General features: G+C 45.6%; 1 pseudogene; it reads left to right on the top strand.

Annotated features, from left to right (window-relative positions):
• LOC106591814 (ryanodine receptor 2-like) overlaps positions 1-19181 on the top strand; it is a 503114-nt pseudogene that overhangs the window by 236201 nt on the left and 247732 nt on the right.

The following is a 19181-nucleotide window of genomic DNA, read 5'->3' on the forward strand; positions in this document are numbered from 1 at the left end:
CCACTCCACCCTAACCCTCCTGTCATACCACTGCACCCTAACCCTCCTGTCATACCACTCCACCCTAACCCTCCTGTCATACCACTCCACCCTAACCCTCCTGTCATACCACTCCACCCTAACCCTCCTGTCATACCACTCCACCCTAACCCTCCTGTCATACCACTCCACCCTAACCCACCTGTCATACCACTGCACCCTAACCCTCCTGTCATACCACTCCACCCTAACCCTCATGTCATTCCATTCCACCCTATCCCTCCTGTCATACCACTCCACCCTAACCCTAACCCTCCTGTCATACCACTCCACCGTAACCCTCCTGTCATACCACTCCACCCAAACCTCCTGTCATACCACTCCACCCTAACCCTCCTGTCATACCACTCCACCTTAACCCTCCTGTCATACCACTAAGCGGTGTTTTATTTCCTCCTTCTCTTTGCAGCACCTATCGTACGGTAACGACAGCCTGCATGTGGACGCAGCATTCCAGCAGACCCTCTGGAGCGTGGCCACTGTCTGCTCTGGCAGCGAGGTGGCCCAAGGTGGGTCACAGACACACACACACACACACACACACACACACACACACACACACACACACACACACACACACACACACACACACTGTTCCAAGGTAGGTGTATGTCTCTGCCCCAGATTCAGACTCCTCCAGGATTAATGGAGGGATGCCCTGGACTGACACCCATAAAGAGCCTAAACAGACATGATGCTGCTGTAAAAGCTAATGGGGATCATATAAACAAACGTGATGCTACTGTAAAAGCTAATGGGGGTCATATAAACAAACATGATGCTACTGTAAAAGCTAATGGGGGTCATATAAACAAACATGATTCTACTGTAAAAGCTAATGGGGGTCATATAAACAAACATGATCCTACTGTAAAAGCTAATGGGGGTCATATAAACAAACATGATGCTACTGTAAAAGCTAATGGGGGTCATATAAACAAACATGATGCTACTGTAAAAGCTAATGGGGGTCATATAAACAAACATGATGCTATTGTCAAAGCTAATGGGGGGTCATATATACAAACATGATGCTACTGTAAAAGCTAATGGGGGTCGTATAAAAAATGAACTGACAAGAGGATTGACATCCTCCCTCTAACTGATGATTCATACAATGGCTTTAGCAGTGAAATACAATGTCATCAAATCAAATTTGATTTATTTATAAAGCCCTTCTTCTTACATCAGCTGATGTCACGAAGTGCTGTACAGAAACCCAGCCTAAAACCCCCAAACAGCAATCAATGCAGGTGTAGAAGCACGGTGGCTAGGAAAAACCTCCCTAGAAAGGCAGGAACCTAGGAAAAACCTCCCTAGAAAGGCTGGAACCCAGGAACAATATCCCTAGAAAGGCAGGAACCTAAGAAAAACCTCCCTAGAAAGGCAGGAACCTAGGAAAACCTCCCTAGAAAGGCAGGAACCTAGGAAAAACCTCCATAGAAAGGCAGAAACCTAGGAAAAACTCCCTGGAAATGTGTTTTACTTGACTGAACCTTTATTTTGACAGGGTGTCGTGTTGAGACCAAGGTCTCTTCTACAAATGAAAGATAAACACATTAAATAAAATGCAAAACAGGAATAAAAACACAATTATAGAAACCCAAAAAAATGCATCACTGATCGCTGATGTCCCTGCTCATTGGTCTTATCTAATGTCTTGTCTGGTCCAGAGACAGGCTAACCTCTCCTCTCTCCCCCTGCAGGGTTCCTCTCTCCCCCTGCAGGGTTCCTCTCTAATGCCTCTCCTCTTTCCCCCTGCAGGGTTCCTCTCTAATGCCTCTCCTCTCTCCCCCTGCAGGGTTACTCTCTAATGCCTCTCCTCTCTCCCCCTGCAGGGTTCCTCTCTAATGCCTCTCCTCTCTCCCCCTGCAGGGTTCCTCTCTAATGCCTCTCCTCTCTCCCCCTGCAGGGTTTCTCTCTAATGCCTCTCCTCTTTCCCCCTGCAGGGTTCCTCTCTAATGCCTCTCCTCTCTCCCCCTGCAGGGTTCCTCTCTAATGCCTCTCCTCTTTCCCCCTGCAGGGTTCCTCTCTAATGCCTCTCCTCTCTCCCCCTGCAGGGTTCCTCTCTAATGCCTCTCCTCTTTCCCCCTGCAGGGTTCCTCTCTAATGCCTCTCCCCTCTCCCCCTGCAGGGTTCCTCTCTAATGCCTCTCCTCTTTCCCCCTGCAGGGTTCCTCTCTAATGCCTCTCCTCTTTCCCCCTGCAGGGTTCCTCTCTAATGCCTCTCCTCTCTCCCCCTGCAGGGTTCCTCTCTAATGCCTCTCCTCTTTCCCCCTGCAGGGTTCCTCTCTTATGCCTCTCCTCTCTCCCCCTGCAGGGTTCCTCTCTCCCCCTGCAGGGTTCCTCTCTAATGCCTCTCCTCTCTCCCCCTGCAGGGTTCCTCTCTAATGCCTCTCCTCTTTCCCCCTGCAGGGTTCCTCTCTAATGCCTCTCCTCTCTCCCCCTGCAGGGTTCCTCTCTAATGCTTCTCCTCTCTCCCCCTGCAGGCTTCCTCTCTCACCCTGCAGGGTTCCTCTCTAATTCCTCTCCTCTCTCCCCCTGCAGGGTTCCTCTCTAATGCCTCTCCTCTCTCCCCCTGCAGGGTTCCTCTCTCCCCCTGCAGGGTTCCTCTCTAATGCCTCTCCTCTCTCCCCCTGCAGGGTTCCTCTCTAATGCCTCTCCTCTTTCCCCCTGCAGGGTTCCTCTCTAATGCCTCTCCCCTCTCCCCCTGCAGGGTTCCTCTCTAATGCCTCTCCTCTTTCCCCCTGCAGGGTTCCTCTCTAATGCCTCTCCTCTTTCCCCCTGCAGGGTTCCTCTCTAATGCCTCTCCTCTCTCCCCCTGCAGGGTTCCTCTCTAATGCCTCTCCTCTTTCCCCCTGCAGGGTTCCTCTCTAATGCTTCTCCTCTCTCCCCCTGCAGGCTTCCTCTCTCACCCTGCAGGGTTCCTCTCTAATTCCTCTCCTCTCTCCCCCTGCAGGGTTCCTCTCTAATGCCTCTCCTCTCTCCCCCTGCAGGGTTCCTCTCTCCCCCTGCAGGGTTCCTCTCTAATGCCTCTCCTCTCTCCCCCTGCAGGGTTCCTCTCTAATGCCTCTCCTCTCTCCCCCTGCAGGGTTCCTCTCTAATGCCTCTCCTCTTTCCCCCTGCAGGGTTCCTCTCTTATGCCTCTCCTCTCTCCCCCTGCAGGGTTCCTCTCTCCCCCTGCAGGGTTCCTCTCTAATGCCTCTCCTCTCTCCCCCTGCAGGGTTCCTCTCTAATGCTTCTCCTCTCTCCCCCTGCAGGCTTCCTCTCTCACCCTGCAGGGTTCCTCTCTAATTCCTCTCCTCTCTCCCCCTGCAGGGTTCCTCTCTAATGCCTCTCCTCTCTCCCCCTGCAGGGTTCCTCTCTCCCCCTGCAGGGTTCCTCTCTAATGCCTCTCCTCTCTCCCCCTGCAGGGTTCCTCTCTAATGCCTCTCCTCTCTCCCCCTGCAGGGTTCCTCTCTAATGCCTCTCCTCTTTCCCCCTGCAGGGTTCCTCTCTAATGCTTCTCCTCTCTCCCCCTGCAGGGTTCCTCTCTCCCCCTGCAGGGTTCCTCTCTAATTCCTCTCCTCTCTCCCCCTGCAGGGTTCATGATCGGCGGGGACGTGCTGAGGCTGCTCCATGGTCACATGGATGAATGTCTGACGGTGCCGTCGGGAGAACATGGGGAGGAGCAGCGCAGGTACGTGTCTGACTGGGGGATTTCCGTCATCTATGATGACAGACGCTAGGGGGGAGGGGCAGACTGGGGGATTTCCGTCATCTATGATGACAGACGCTAGTCATGGAATTATCCTTTACCATACCATTTATAATCCTCTGTGTATCTATAGACTGTTACCTGCTGTCAGTACTGTCGGTGTGGTCAGGAATGTCAGTGTGGTCAGTGTGGTCAAGGCTGTCAGTGTGGTCAGGACTGTCAGTGTGGTCAGTGTGGTCAGGACTGTCAGTGTGGTCAGGACTGTCAGTGTGGTCAGGACAGTCAGTGTAGTCAGGACTGTCAGTGTGGTCAGTGTGGTCAGGACTGTCAGTGTGGTCAGGACAGTCAGTGTGGTCAGGACTGTCAGTGTGGTCAAGGCTGTCAGTGTGGTCAGGACTGTCAGTGTGGTCAGGACAGTCAGTGTGGTCAGTGTGGTCAGGACTGTCAGTGTGGTCAGGACAGTCAGTGTGGTCAGGACTGTCAGTGTGGTCAGGACAGTCAGTGTGGTCAGGACAGTCAGTGTGGTCAAGGCTGTCAGTGTGGTCAAGGCTGTCAGTGTGGTCAAGGCTGTCAGTGTGGTCAGGACTGTCAGTGTGGTCAGGACAGTCAGTGTGGTCAGGACTGTCAGTGTGGTCAGTGTGGTCAGGACTGTCAGTGTGGTCAGTGTGGTCAGGACTGTCAGTGTGGTCAGTGTGGTCAGGACTGTCAGTGTGGTCAAGGCTGTCAGTGTGGTCAGGACTGTCAGTGTGGTCAGGACAGTCAGTGTGGTCAGGACTGTCAGTGTGGTCAGTGTGGTCAGGACTGTCAGTGTGGTCAGTGTGGTCAGGACTGTCAGTGTGGTCAGGACTGTCAGTGTGGTCAAGGCTCTCAGTGTGGTCAAGGCTCTCAGTGTGGTCAGGACTGTCAGTGTGGTCAGGACAGTCAGTGTGGTCAGGACTGTCAGTGTGGTCAGTGTGGTCAGGACTGTCAGTGTGGTCAGGACTCTCAGTGTGGTCAGGACTCTCAGTGTGGTCAGGACTGTCAGTGTGGTCAAGGTTGTCAGTGTGGTCAGGACTGTCAGTGTGATCAGGGCTGTCAGTGTGGTCAGGACTGTCAGTAAAGCAGCAGGGTAAACATCCTCGATCCTCTGGTGTTTGATAGGACGTCAATGCAGCAGAGCATGCTGGGATGAAGGGCTCTAGGAGAGCTGCTCTCACACAGAGAAGTAAAAGTCGGCTTTTACCCAAAATGCGATTTTTGTACGCAGTGTGTGTGTGCTTGTGTGTGTGTGCTTGTGTGTGTGTGTGTGTGTGTGTGTGTGTGTGTGTGTGTGTGTGTGTGTGTGTGTGTGTGTGTGTGTGTGTGTGTGTGTGTGTGTGTGTGTGTGTGTGAAAGCGTGTGCGTTCTCCTTGGATGTAACAGTGTGTGGGCTTACCTTCAGAGTAGGGCATCCACTGTTCTGCTTCAAAGAAGAGAAGAGAGTACGTAGTTCTACTCTGTAGGGAGGGAGGGAGAGAGAGAGATGGAAAGAGGGATGGATGGAGGGAGAGAGAGAGGGAGGGAGATGGAAAGAGGGATGGATGGAGGGAGGAAGAGAGAGAGGAAGATGGGAGGCAGGGAGGGATTGAGAAGAAGTGGGATGGAAGGGAGGGAGAAAGGGAGGGAGAAAGGGAGAGGTAGGTAGGGAGGGAGAGAGATGTAAAGAGGGATGGATGGAGGGAGGGAGAGGTAGGGAGGGAGGGAGAGGTAGGTCAGGGAGGGAGAGATGGAAAGAGGGATGGCTGGAGGGAGGAAGAGAGAGGGAGATGGGAGGGATTGAGAAGAAGTGGGATGGAGGGAGGGAGAAAGGGAGAGAGAGGGAGATGGAAAGAGGGAGGGAGGGGATGTAAAGAGGGGAGGGATGGATGGATGGATGGATGGAGGGAGGGGTAGGTAGGGAGGGAGAGATGGAACGAGGGATTGAGAAGAAGTGGGATGGAGGGAGGGAGGGAGGGAGAGAGAGATGCCTGGCTATTCTTTAAAAGTGCCTTCCTCACCATATTAAATAAGCAAGCCCCACTCAAAAAATGTAGAACTAGGAATAGATATAGTCCTTGGTTCACTCCAGACCTGTCTGCCCTTGACCAGCACAAAAACATCCTGTGGCGTTCTGAAATAGCATCGAATGGCCCCCGCGATATGCAACTTTTCAGGGAAGTTAGGAACAAATATACACAGGCAGTTAGAAAAGCTAAGGCTAGCTTTTTCAAACAGAAATTTGCATCCTGTAGTACTAACACAAAAAAGTTCTGGGACACTGTAAAGTCCATGGAGAATAAGAGCACCTCCTCCCAGCTGCCCACTGCTCTGAGGCTAGGTAACACTGTCACCACCGATAAATCCACTATAATTGAGAATTTCAATAAGCATTTCTCTACGGCTGGCCATGCTTTCCACCTGGCTACCCCAACCCCAGTCAACTGCCCGGCACCCTCCACAGCAACCCGCCAAAGCCCCCACCATTTCTCCTTCACCCAAATCCAAATAGCTGATGTTCTGAAAGAGCTGCAAAATCTGGACCCCTACAAATCAGCCGGGCTAGACAATCTGGACCCTCTCTTTCTAAAATTATCAGCCGAAATTGTTGCAACCCCTGTTACTAGCCTGTTCAACCTCTCTTTCGTATCGTCTGAGATTCCCAAAGATTGGAAAGCTGCCGCGGTCACACTCTAGACCCAAACTGCTACAGACCTATATCTATCCTACCCTGTCTTTCTAAGGTCTTCGAAAGCCAAGTTAACAAACAGATTACCGACCATTTCGAATCCCACCGTACCTTCTCCTCTATGCAATCTGGTTTCAGAGCTGGTCATGGGTGCACCTCAGCCACGCTCAAGGTCCTAAACGACATCATAACCACCATCGATAAGAGACATTACTGTGCAGCCGTATTCATCGACCTGGCCAAGGCTTTCGACTCTGTCAATCACCACATTCTTATTGGCAGACTCGACAGCCTTGGTTTCTCAAATGATTGCCTCGCCTGGTTTACCAACTACTTCTCTGATAGAGTTCAATGTGTCAAATCGGAGGGCCTGTTGTCCGGACCTCTGGCAGTCTCTATGGGGGTGCCACAGGGTTCAATTATCGGGCCGACTCTTTTCTCTGTATACATCAATGATGTTGCTCTTGCTGCTGGTGATTCTCTGATCCACCTCTACGCAGATGACACCATGGACGGCTCTGACTTAGAATATGTGGACAACTACAAATACCTGGGTGTCTGGTTAGACTGTAAGCTCTCCTTCCAGACTCACATTAAGCATCTCCAATCCAAAATCAAATCTAGAAATGGCTTCCTACATCGCAACAAAGCATCCTTCACTCATGCTGCCAAACATACCCTCGTAAAACTGACCATCCTACCGATCCTCGACTTCGGTGATGTCATCTATAAAATAGCCTCCAACACTCTACTCAACAAACTGGATGCAGTCTATCACAGTGCCATCCGTTTTGTCACCAAAGCCCCATATACTACCCACCATTGCGACCTGTACGCTCTCGTTGGTTGGCCCTCGCTTCATATTCATCGCCAAACCCACTGGCTACAGGTTATCTACAAGTCTCTGCTAGGTAAAGCCCCGCCTTATCTCAGCTCACTGGTCACCATAGCAGCACCCACTCGTAGCACGCGCTCCAGCAGGTATATCTCACTGGTCACCCCCAAAGCCAACTCCTCCTTTGGTCGTCTTTCCTTCCAGTTCTCTGCTGCCAATGACTGGAATGAACTAGAGAGAGGTAGGGAGGGAGGGAGGGAGGGAGAGGTAGGGAGGGAGAGAGAGAGAGAGAGATAGAGAGGGAGGGAGGGAGAGAGAGGGAGGGAGAGAGAGAGAGAGGTAGGGAGGGAAAGAGAGAGGGAGAGAGAGAGAGAGGTAGGGAGGGAGAGAGAGAGAGGTAGGGGGAGAGAGAGGGAGAGAGAGAGAGGTAGGGAGGGAGAGAGAGAGAGAGAGAGAGAGAGAGAGGGAGAGAGAGAGGTAGGGAGGGAGAGAGAGGTAGGGAGGGAGGGAGAGAGAGGTAGGGAGAGGGAGGGAGGGAGGGAGGGAGGGAGGGAGGGAGGGAGGGAGGGAGGGAGATGTATGAATGGATGGAGGCACACTGCCTACTCTAGACAGAATGAGTTCTCAGCAGCCTGAAATATACATTTCCTCGAGAACATTAGGATCATCTCAGTTTCACCTGGCCTCCCTGGACCTCCTGTCATCGTTAAACATACCCTCTCTATCCACTGCTGCAGGCCTAGATACTGCCCTCACTATCCACTGCTGCAGGTCTAGATACTGCCCTCACTATCCACTGCTGCAGGTCTAGATACTGCCCTCACTATCCACTGCTGCAGGCCTAGATACTGCCCTCACTATCCACTGGTCTAGATACTGCCCTCACTATCCACTGGTCTAGATACTGCCCTCACTATCCACTGCTGCAGGTCTAGATACTGCCCTCACTATCCACTGCTGCAGGTCTAGATACTGCCCTCACTATCCACTGGTCTAGATACTGCCCTCACTATCCACTGGTCTAGATACTGCCCTCACTATCCACTGCTGCAGGCCTAGATACTGCCCTCACTATCCACTGCTGCAGGTCTAGATACTGCCCTCACTATCCACTGCTGCAGGTCTAGATACTGCCCTCACTATCCACTGCTGCAGGCCTAGATACTGCCCTCACTATCCACTGCTGCAGGTCTAGATACTGCCCTCACTATCCACTGCTGCAGGTCTAGATACTGCCCTCACTATCCACTGGTCTAGATACTGCCCTCACTATCCACTGCTGCAGGTCTAGATACTGCCCTCACTATCCACTGCTGCAGGTCTAGATACTGCCCTCACTATCCACTGGTCTAGATACTGCCCTCACTATCCACTGGTCTAGATACTGCCCTCACTATCCACTGCTGCAGGTCTAGATACTGCCCTCACTATCCACTGCTGCAGGTCTAGATACTGCCCTCACTATTCACTGCTGCAGGTCTAGATACTGCCCTCACTATCCTCACTATCCACGGCTGCAGGTCTAGATACTGCCCTCACTATTCACTGCTGCAGGTCTAGATACTGCCCTCACTATCCTCACTATCCACTGCTGCAGGTCTAGATACTGCCCTCACTATTCACTGCTGCAGGTCTAGATACTGCCCTCACTATCCTCACTATCCACTGCTGCAGGTCTAGATACTGCCCTCACTATTCACTGCTGCAGGTCTAGATACTGCCCTCACTATCCTCACTATCCACTGCTGCAGGTCTAGATACTGCCCTCACTATCCACTGGTCTAGATACTGCCCTCACTATCCTCACTATCCACTGCTGCAGGTCTAGATACTGCCCTCACTATCCACTGGTCTAGATACTGCCCTCACTATCCACTGCTGCAGGCCTAGATACTGCCCTCACTATCCACTGCTGCAGGTCTAGATACTGCCCTCACTATCCACTGGTCTAGATACTGCCCTCACTATCCACTGGTCTAGATACTGCCCTCACTATCCACTGCTGCAGGTCTAGATACTGCCCTCACTATCCACTGCTGCAGGCCTAGATACTGCCCTCACTATCCACTGCTGCAGGTCTAGATTCTGCCCTCACTATCCACTGGTCTAGATACAGCCCTCACTATCTACTGCTGCAGGTCTAGATACTGCTGTCACTATCCACTGTTGCAGGTCTAGATACTGCCCTCACTATCCACTGCTGCAGGTCTAGATAATGCCCTCACTATCCACTGGTCTAGATACTGCCCTCACTATCCACTGGTCTAGATACTGCCCTCACTATCCACTGCTGCAGGTCTAGATACTGCCCTCACTATCCACTGCTGCAGGTCTAGATACTGCCCTCACTATCCACTGCTGCAGGTCTAGATACTGCCCTCACTATCCACTGGTGCAGGTCTAGATACTGCCCTCACTATCCACTGATGCTGGTCTAGATACTGCCCTCACAATCCACTGCTGCAGGTCTAGATACTGCCCTCACTATCCACTGCTGCAGGTCTAGATACTGTCCTCACTATCCACTGCTGCAGGCCTAGATACTGTCCTCACTATCCACTATCCACAGAGAAACACAGCATCAAAACATGGAAGGATGTGAAATAAGTTCCCCATAGATGTTCCTGTTGATATTCCTCCGTACCAAGGTGAAGTGTTTACGTTGTGAATATGTGCTTTATGAGGACATCGGCATCGGGCTCTTATTTCTCAGGAATACAGACCAGTGTAATGGTCTGGTGGATGCATGACTGATATCCACTTTCACCCACCACCACCACTAACCCTCCACTCACTTGTCTTTTCTTCCCCAGGACGGTGCACTACGAGGGGGGAGCTGTGTCCATCCACGCCCGCTCCCTCTGGAGGCTGGAGACGCTACGAGTTGCGTAAGTTCAACTACGTGACACATCTCATCTCACCTCCGTATGACAATGCCAATCTGTTACCACTAGACTCTATAGACTATAACGGTTCAGGGCCAGACTCAGATGCAGACACGGGGGGGAAGGTGGTTTGAGTCTGATATTTATTAGTTCCAAAAAAAGGGAGCAGGCAAGAGAATGGTAGTGGACAAGCAAAAAGGTCAAAACCAGATCAGAGTCCAGGAGGTACAGACTGGTCAGGCAGGCTCGAGGTCGAGGGCAGGCAGACTGGTCAGGCAGGCTCGATGTCGAGGGCAGGCAGACTGGTTAGGCAGGCGGGTACGGAGTCCAGAAAACAGGCAAGGGTCAAAACCAGATCAGAGTCCAGGAGGTACAGAGTGACAGGCAGGCTCGAGGTCAGGGAAGGCAGAATGGTCAGGAAGGCTCGAGGTCGAGGGCAGGCAGAATGGTCAGGGCAGGCGGGTTCAGAGTCAGGCAGGCAAGGGTCAAACCCTGGAGGACTAGCAAACAGAGAGAATAGCAAAAGCAGGAGCACGGACAAACATGCTGGTTGACTTGAAACAGACAAGATGAGCTGGTACAGAGAGACAGGAAACACAGGGATAAATACACTGGTACAGAGACAGGAAACACAGGGATAAATACACTGGTACAGAGAGACAGGAAACAGGGATAAATACACTGGTACAGAGAGACAGGAAACACAGGGTTAAATACACTGGTATAGAGAGACAGGAAACACAGGGATAAATACACTGGCACAAAGAGACAGGAAACACAGGGATAAATACACTGGCACAGAGACAGGAAACACCGGGATAAATACACTGGGAAAAATAAGTGACACCTGGAGGGGGTGGAGACAATCACACAAGGACAGGTGAAACAGATCAGGGGTGACAATAGACACTGTAATATTATCACTCTATAGACACTGTAATATTATCACTCTATAGACAATGTAATATTATCACTCTATAGAGTGTAGATCAGAGAGACAGTACCATTAACACACTATAGAGACTAATATTATCACTCTATAGACACTGTAATAGTATCACTCTATAGACACTGTAATATTATCACTCTATAGAGACTGTAATACTATCACTCTATGGACACTGTAATATTATCACTCTATAGAGACTGCAATATTATCACTCTATAGAGTGTAGATCAGAGAGACAGTACAATTAACACTCTGTAGACACAGCAATATTATCACTCTATAGAGTGTAGATCAGAGAGACAGTGCCATTATCACTCTATAGACACTGTAATATTAACACTGTAATATTATCACTCTATAGACACTGTAATATTAACACTGTAATATTATCACTCTATAGAGAGTGTAACATTAACACTCTATAGAGACTGTAATATTAACACTATATAGACACTGTAATAGTATCACTCTATAGAGAGTGTACCATTAACACTATAGAGACTGTAATATTAACACTATATAGACACTGTAATATTATTACTCTATAGACACTGTAATATTAACACTCTATAGACACTGTAATATTATCACTCTATAGACACTGTAATATTAACACTGTAATATTATCACTTTATAGACACTGTAATATTATCACTCTATAGACACTAATATTATCACTCTATAGACACTGTAATATTAACAGTGTAATATTATCACTCTGTAGAGACTGTAATATTAACACTCTATAGACACTGTAATATTAAAATTCTATAGACACTGTAATATTAACACTGTAATATTATCACTCTATAGACACTGTAATATTAACACTGTAATATTATCACTCTGTAGACACTGTAATATTATCACTCTAGAGACTATAATATTAACACTATAGAGACACTGTAATATTATCACTCTATAGACACTGTGTAATATTATCACTCTATAGACACTGTAATATTATCACTCTATAGAGACACTGTAATATTAGCACTCTATAGACACTGTAATATTAACACTGTAATATTATCACTCTATAGACACTGTAATATTATCACTCTATAGACACTGTAATATTAACACTAATATTATCACTCTATAGACACTGTAATATTAACACTCAATAGACACTGTAATATTAACACTGTAATATTATCACTCTATAGACACTGTAATATTAACACTGTAATATTATCACTCTATAGAGACAGTACCATTAACACTCTATAGACACTGTAATATTATCACTCTATAGACACTGTAATATTAACACTGTAATATTATCACTCTATAGAGACAGTACCATTAACACTCTATAGACAGTGTAATATTATCACTCTATAGACACTGTAATATTAACACTGTAATATTATCACTCTATAGACACTGTAACATTAACACTGTAATATTATCACTCTATAGAGAGTGTACCATTAACACTCTGCCCCCCAGCAGTGTAGATCAGGGTGATGTCACCGTGAGAGGGCATGGTATTGACTCCTTTAAGACCCTGTATCCTGACCTGGGGTTGTACGTGTGACGGTGTTAATAGAACTCCCAGTAACACTGTCTCTGTCAGCGGGGCCCACTGCCAACGTGGTGTACAGTGTCTCTGTCAGACCCAGTCTGTGGAGAGAAGAAGAGCCCTCCTCCCATCCAGGGTCATATACACACAGACTGTTTGCGGTGAAGTGTCTAATTACAAACAGCATGGTAGTAGTCCCCCGATAACACAGACAGAGATTTCTCTCCTTGTTTTGTATCAGGGCTTATTGGATATACTGTAGTGTTCATGGTTTCTGATGAGGACAGGGTTTGGGGTTGAATATAAATACTCTGCCCTCTGTAGCCTGTTGTGTTGTGTTCTGTTCTGTCAGACAGACGGTTTGGGGTTACAGTTAGTACTGTACATCTACAGGACAGTATAGAAATAGGTTTGGGGTTATAGATAGTACTGTACGTCTACAGGACAGTATAGAAATATATTTGGGGTTATAGATAGTACTGCACGTCTACAGGACAGTATAGAAATAGGTTTGGGGTTATATATAGTACTATACATCTACAAAACAGTATAGAAATAGGTTTGGGGTCATAGATAGTACTGTACGTCTACAGAACAGTATAGAAATAGGTTTGGGGTTATAGTTAGTACTGTACGTCTACAGGACAGTATAGAAATAGGTTTGGGGTTATAGATAGTACTGTATGTCTACAGGACAGTATAGAAATAGGTTTGGGGTTATAGATAGTACTGTACGTCTACAGGACAGGAAAGTATAGAAATAGGTTTGGGGTTATAGATAGTACTGTACGTCTACAGGACAGTATAGAAATAGGTTTGGGGTTATAGATAGTACTGTACGTCTACATGACAGAATATAAATAGGTTTGGGGTTATAGATAGTACTGTACGTCTACAGGACAGTATAGAAATAGGTTTGGGGTTATAGATAGTACTGTACATCTACAGGACAGTATAGAAATATATTTGGGGTTATAGATAGTACTGTACGTCTACAGGACAGTATAGAAATAGGTTTGGGGTTATATATAGTACTATACATCTACAGAACAGTATAGAAATAGGTTTGGGGTTATAGATAGTACTGTACGTCTACAGAACAGTATAGAAATAGGTTTGGGGTTATAGTTAGTACTGTACGTCTACAGGACAGTATAGAAATAGGTTTGGGGTTATAGATAGTACTGTACGTCTACAGGACAGGAAAGTATAGAAATAGGTTTGGGGTTATAGATAGTACTGTACGTCTACAGGACAGTATAGAAATAGGTTTGGGGTTATAGATAGTACTGTACGTCTACATGACAGAATATAAATAGGTTTGGGGTTATAGATAGTACTGTACGTCTACAGGACAGTATAGAAATAGGTTTGGGGTTATAGATAGTACTGTACGTCTACAGGACAGTATAGAAATATATTTGGGGTTATAGATAGTACTGTACGTCTACAGGACAGTATAGAAATAGGTTTGGGGTTATATATAGTACTATACATCTACAGAACAGTATAGAAATAGGTTTGGGGTTATAGATAGTACTGTACGTCTACAGAACAGTATATTAATAGGTTTGGGGTTATAGTTAGTACTGTATGTCTACAGGACAGGACAGTATAGAAATAGGTTTGGGGTTATAGATAGTACTGTACGTCTACAGAACAGTAGAGAAATAGGTTTGGGGTTATAGTTAGTACTGTACGTCTACAGGACAGTATAGAAATAGGTTTGGTGTTATAGATAGTACTGTACGTCTACAGGACAGTATAGAAATAGGTTTGGGGTTATAGATAGTACTGTACGTCTACAGGACAGTATAGAAATAGGTTTGGGGTTATAGATAGTACTGTACGTCTACAGGACAGTATAGAAATATATTTGGGGTTATAGATAGTACTGTACATCTACAGGACAGTATAGAAATAGGTTTGGGGTTATAGATAGTACTGTACGTCTACAGGACAGTATAGAAATAGGTTTGGGCTTATAGATAATACTGTACGTCTACAGGACAGTATAGAAATAGGTTTTGGGTTATAGATAGTACTGTACGTCTACAGGACAGTATAGAAATAGGTTTGGGGTTATAGATAGTACTGTACGTCTACAGTATAGAAATAGATTTGGGGTTATAGATAGTACTGTACGTCTACAGGACAGGAAAGTATAGAAATAGGTTTGGGGTTATAGATAGTACTGTACGTCTACAGGACAGTATATTAATAGGTTTGGGGTTATAGTTAGTACTGTACGTCTACAGGAGAGGACAGTATAGAAATAGGTTTGGGGTTATAGATAGTACTGTACGTCTACAGGACAGTATAGCAATAGGTTTGGGGTTATAGATAGTACTGTACGTCTACATGACAGAATAGAAATAGGTTTGGGGTTATAGATAGTACTGTACGTCTACAGAACAGTATAGAAATAGGTTTGGGGTTATAGATAGTACTGTACGTCTACAGAACAGTATAGAAATAGGTTTTGGGTTATAGATAGTACTGTACGTCTACAGGACAGTATAGAAATAGGTTTGGGGTTATATATAGTACTATACATCTACAAAACAGTATAGAAATAGGTTTGGGGTTATAGATAGTACTGTACGTCTACAGAACAGTATATTAATAGGTTTGGGGTTATAGTTAGTACTGTATGTCTACAGGACAGGACAGTATAGAAATAGGTTTGGGGTTATAGATAGTACTGTACGTCTACAGAACAGTATAGAAATAGGTTTGGGGTTATAGTTAGTACTGTACGTCTACAGGACAGTATAGAAATAGGTTTGGTGTTATAGATAGTACTGTACGTCTACAGGACAGTATAGAAATAGGTTTGGGGTTATAGATAGTACTGTACGTCTACAGGACAGTATAGAAATAGGTTTGGGGTTATAGATAGTACTGTACGTCTACAGGACAGTATAGAAATAGATTTGGGGTTATAGATAGTACTGTACATCTACAGGACAGTATAGAAATAGGTTTGGGGTTATAGATAGTACTGTACGTCTACAGGACAGTATAGAAATAGGTTTGGGCTTATAGATAATACTGTACGTCTACAGGACAGTATAGAAATAGGTTTTGGGTTATAGATAGTACTGTACGTCTACAGGACAGTATAGAAATAGGTTTGGGGTTATAGATAGTACTGTACGTCTACAGTATAGAAATAGATTTGGGGTTATAGATAGTACTGTACGTCTACAGGACAGGAAAGTATAGAAATAGGTTTGGGGTTATAGATAGTACTGTATGTCTACAGGACAGTATAGCAATAGGTTTGGGGTTATAGATAGTACTGTACGTCTACATGACAAAATAGAAATGGGTTTGGGGTTATAGATAGCACTGTACGTCTACAGGACAGTATTGAAATAGGTTTGGGGTTTTAGATAGTACTGTACGTCTACAGGACAGTATAGAAATATATTTGGGGTTATAGATAGTACTGTACATCTACAGGACAGTATAGAAATAGGTTTGGGGTTATAGATAGTACTGTACGTCTACAGGACAGGAAAGTATAGAAATAGCTTTGGGGTTATAGATAGTACTGTACGTCTACATGACAGAATATAAATAGGTTTGGGGTTATAGATAGTACTGTACGTCTACAGGACAGTATAGAAATAGGTTTGGTGTTATAGATAGTACTGTACGTCTACAGGACAGTATAGAAATAGGTTTGGGGTTATAGATAGTACTGTACGTCTACAGGACAGTATAGAAATAGGTTTGGGGTTATAGATAGTACTGTACGTCTACAGGACAGTATAGAAATAGATTTGGGGTTATAGATAGTACTGTACATCTTCAGAACAGTATAGAAATAGGTTTGGGGTTATAGATAGTACTGTTTCACTTTATTTAAAGTAGGTTAACATGGACAACTTTCATTGTTCCAGATCACCCACTTCTTTTCTTTTAAACTCCAGCATTGTGTAACGCTAAGAAGCAGAAAGCAAGTACAGGGAGTGAATTTAATAAATAAGGGAACATGGAACAAAACAAGAAACACGAGTAGCGTACAGACACAGAAACACAGGGGGAGTAGTCGTGACTCCTCGCCTTTTAGTTAAATGTTATGTGGTTTTAATGTTAACATGTTGGGAGGATTCAGTCTTTTAGTTAAATGTGGTTTTAATGTTAACACGTTGGGAGGATTCAGTCTTTTAGTTAAATGTGGTTTTAATGTTAACATGTTGGGAGGATTCAGTCTTTTAGTTAAATGTGGTTTTAATGTTAACATGTTGGCAGGATTCAGTCTTTTAGTTAAATGTGGTTTTCATGTTAACAGGTTGGGAGGATTCAGTCTTTTAGTTAAATGTGGTTTTAATGTTAACATGTTGGGAGGATTCAGTCTTTTAGTTAAATGTGGTTTTAATGTTAACATGTTGGGAGGATTCAGTCTTTTAGTTAAATGTGGTTTTAATGTTAACACGTTGGGAGGATTCAGTCTTTTAGTTAAATGTGGTTTTAATGTTAACACGTTGGGAGGATTCCGTCTTTTAGTTAAATGTGGTTTTAATGTTAACATGTTGGGAGGATTCAGTCTTTTAGCTAAATGTGGTTTTAATGTTAACACGTTGGGAGGATTCAGTATTTTAGTTAAATGTGGTTTTAATGTTAACACGTTGGGGGATTCAGTCTTTAGGTTAAATGTTATGTGGTTTTAATGTTAACATGTTGGGGGGATTCAGTATTTTAGTTAAATGTGGTTTTAATGTTAACATGTTGGGAGGATTCAGTCTTTTAGTTAAATGTGGTTTTAATGTTAACACGTTGGGAGGATTCAGTATTTTAGTTAAATGTGGTTTTAATGTTAACACATTGGGGGGATTCAGGCTTTTAGTTAAATGTGGTTTTAATGTTAACATGTTGGGAGGATTCAGTCTTTTAGTTAAATGTTATGTGGTTTTAATGTTAACATGTTGAGAGGATTCAGTCTTTTAGTTAAATGTGGTTTTAATGTTAACATGTTGGGAGGATTCCGTCTTTTAGTTAAATGTGGTTTTAATGTTAACATGTTGGGAGGATTCAGTCTTTTAGTTAAATGTGGTTTTAATGTTAACATGTTGGCAGGATTCAGTCTTTTAGTTAAATGTTATGTGGTTTTATGTTAACATGATGGGAGGATTTAGTATTTTAGTTAAATGTGGTTTTAATGTTAACACGTTGGGAGGATTCAGTATTTTAGTTAAATGTGGTTTTAATGTTAACACGTTGGGAGGATTCATGGCTGTTTTCTGTGTTAATAAAGAAATGTTTTCTTATCAGACTAGTCACAACGTCTAGTCCAGAATGTCCCGAACTCTGTCCTGGGGACCACAAGGGATGTCGCAGCACTGCTCAGCTGATTCAAATAACCAGCTCATCATCAAGCTCCGATTAGGACCCAGGACCGAGTTTGGGAAACGATGCTCTAGTACTAGTCAGTATCACGCCCACTGGGGGCCAGACCTTCAGAGGTGTCTCCTCTTCTTACTGTCTCCTCTCTCTCTTCTCTCTTTCTCTGTCTCTTATCTCTCAACTCTCTGTCTCTTCTCTCTGTCTCTCTGTCTCTCTCTGTCTCTCTCTCTCTGTCTCTCTCTCTGTCTGTCTCTCTCTCTTCTCTTTCTCTGTCTCTTCTCTCTTTCTCTGTCTCTTCTCTCTTTCTCTGTCTCTTCTCTCTTCTCTCTCTGTCGCTCTCTCTTCTCTCTTTCTGTCTCTTCTTTCTGTCTCTTCTCTCTGTCTCTCTGTCTCTTCTCTCTCTTTGTCTCTGTCTCTTCTCTCTCTGTCTCTCTGTAGGTGGAGCGGCAGCCACACCCGCTGGGGTCAACCCTTCCGTCTCCGTCATGTGACCACGGGGAAGTACCTCAGTATCATGGAGGATAAGGGCCTGCTGCTGATGGACAAGGAGAAGGCTGACGTCAAGTCTACTGCTTTCTGCTTCCGCCCCTCCAAGGTACACTTCAGCCTGGCTCTGCCATGCAAACACACACACACACACACACACACACACACACACACACACACACACACACACACACACACTCTACCGCTTACAGTAACAGTATACTGTTGATCTGCACAGAGCAGTCTTCAGCAACATGCCTCCTGCACTAGTGAGATGTTGGGTGATGGAGACTGGAGTCTCTTGTAATGAGATGTTGGGTGATGGAGGCTGGAGTCTCTGGTAATTAGTTGTTGGGTGATGGAGGCTGGAGTCTCTTGTAATTAGATGTTGGGTGATGGAGGCTGGAGTCTCTTGTAATTAGATGTTGGGTGATGGAGGCTGGAGTCTCTTGTAATTAGGTGTTGGGTGATGGAGGCTGGAGTCTCTTGTAATTAGGTGTTGGGTGATGGAGGCTGGAGTTTCTTGTAATTAGATGTTGGGTGATGGAGGCTGGAGTCTCTTTTAATTAGATGTTGGGTGATGGAGGCTGGAGTCTCTTGTAATTAGATGTTGGGTGATGGAAGCTGGAGTCTCTTGTAATGAGATGTTGGGTGATGGAGGCTGGAGTCTCTTGTAATGAGATGTTGGGTGATGGAAGCTGGAGTCTCTTGTAATGAGATGTTGG

This window comes from Salmo salar, chromosome ssa18, assembly GCF_905237065.1.
Source record: "Salmo salar chromosome ssa18, Ssal_v3.1, whole genome shotgun sequence".
NCBI classification, from domain to species: Eukaryota; Metazoa; Chordata; class Actinopteri; order Salmoniformes; family Salmonidae; genus Salmo; species Salmo salar.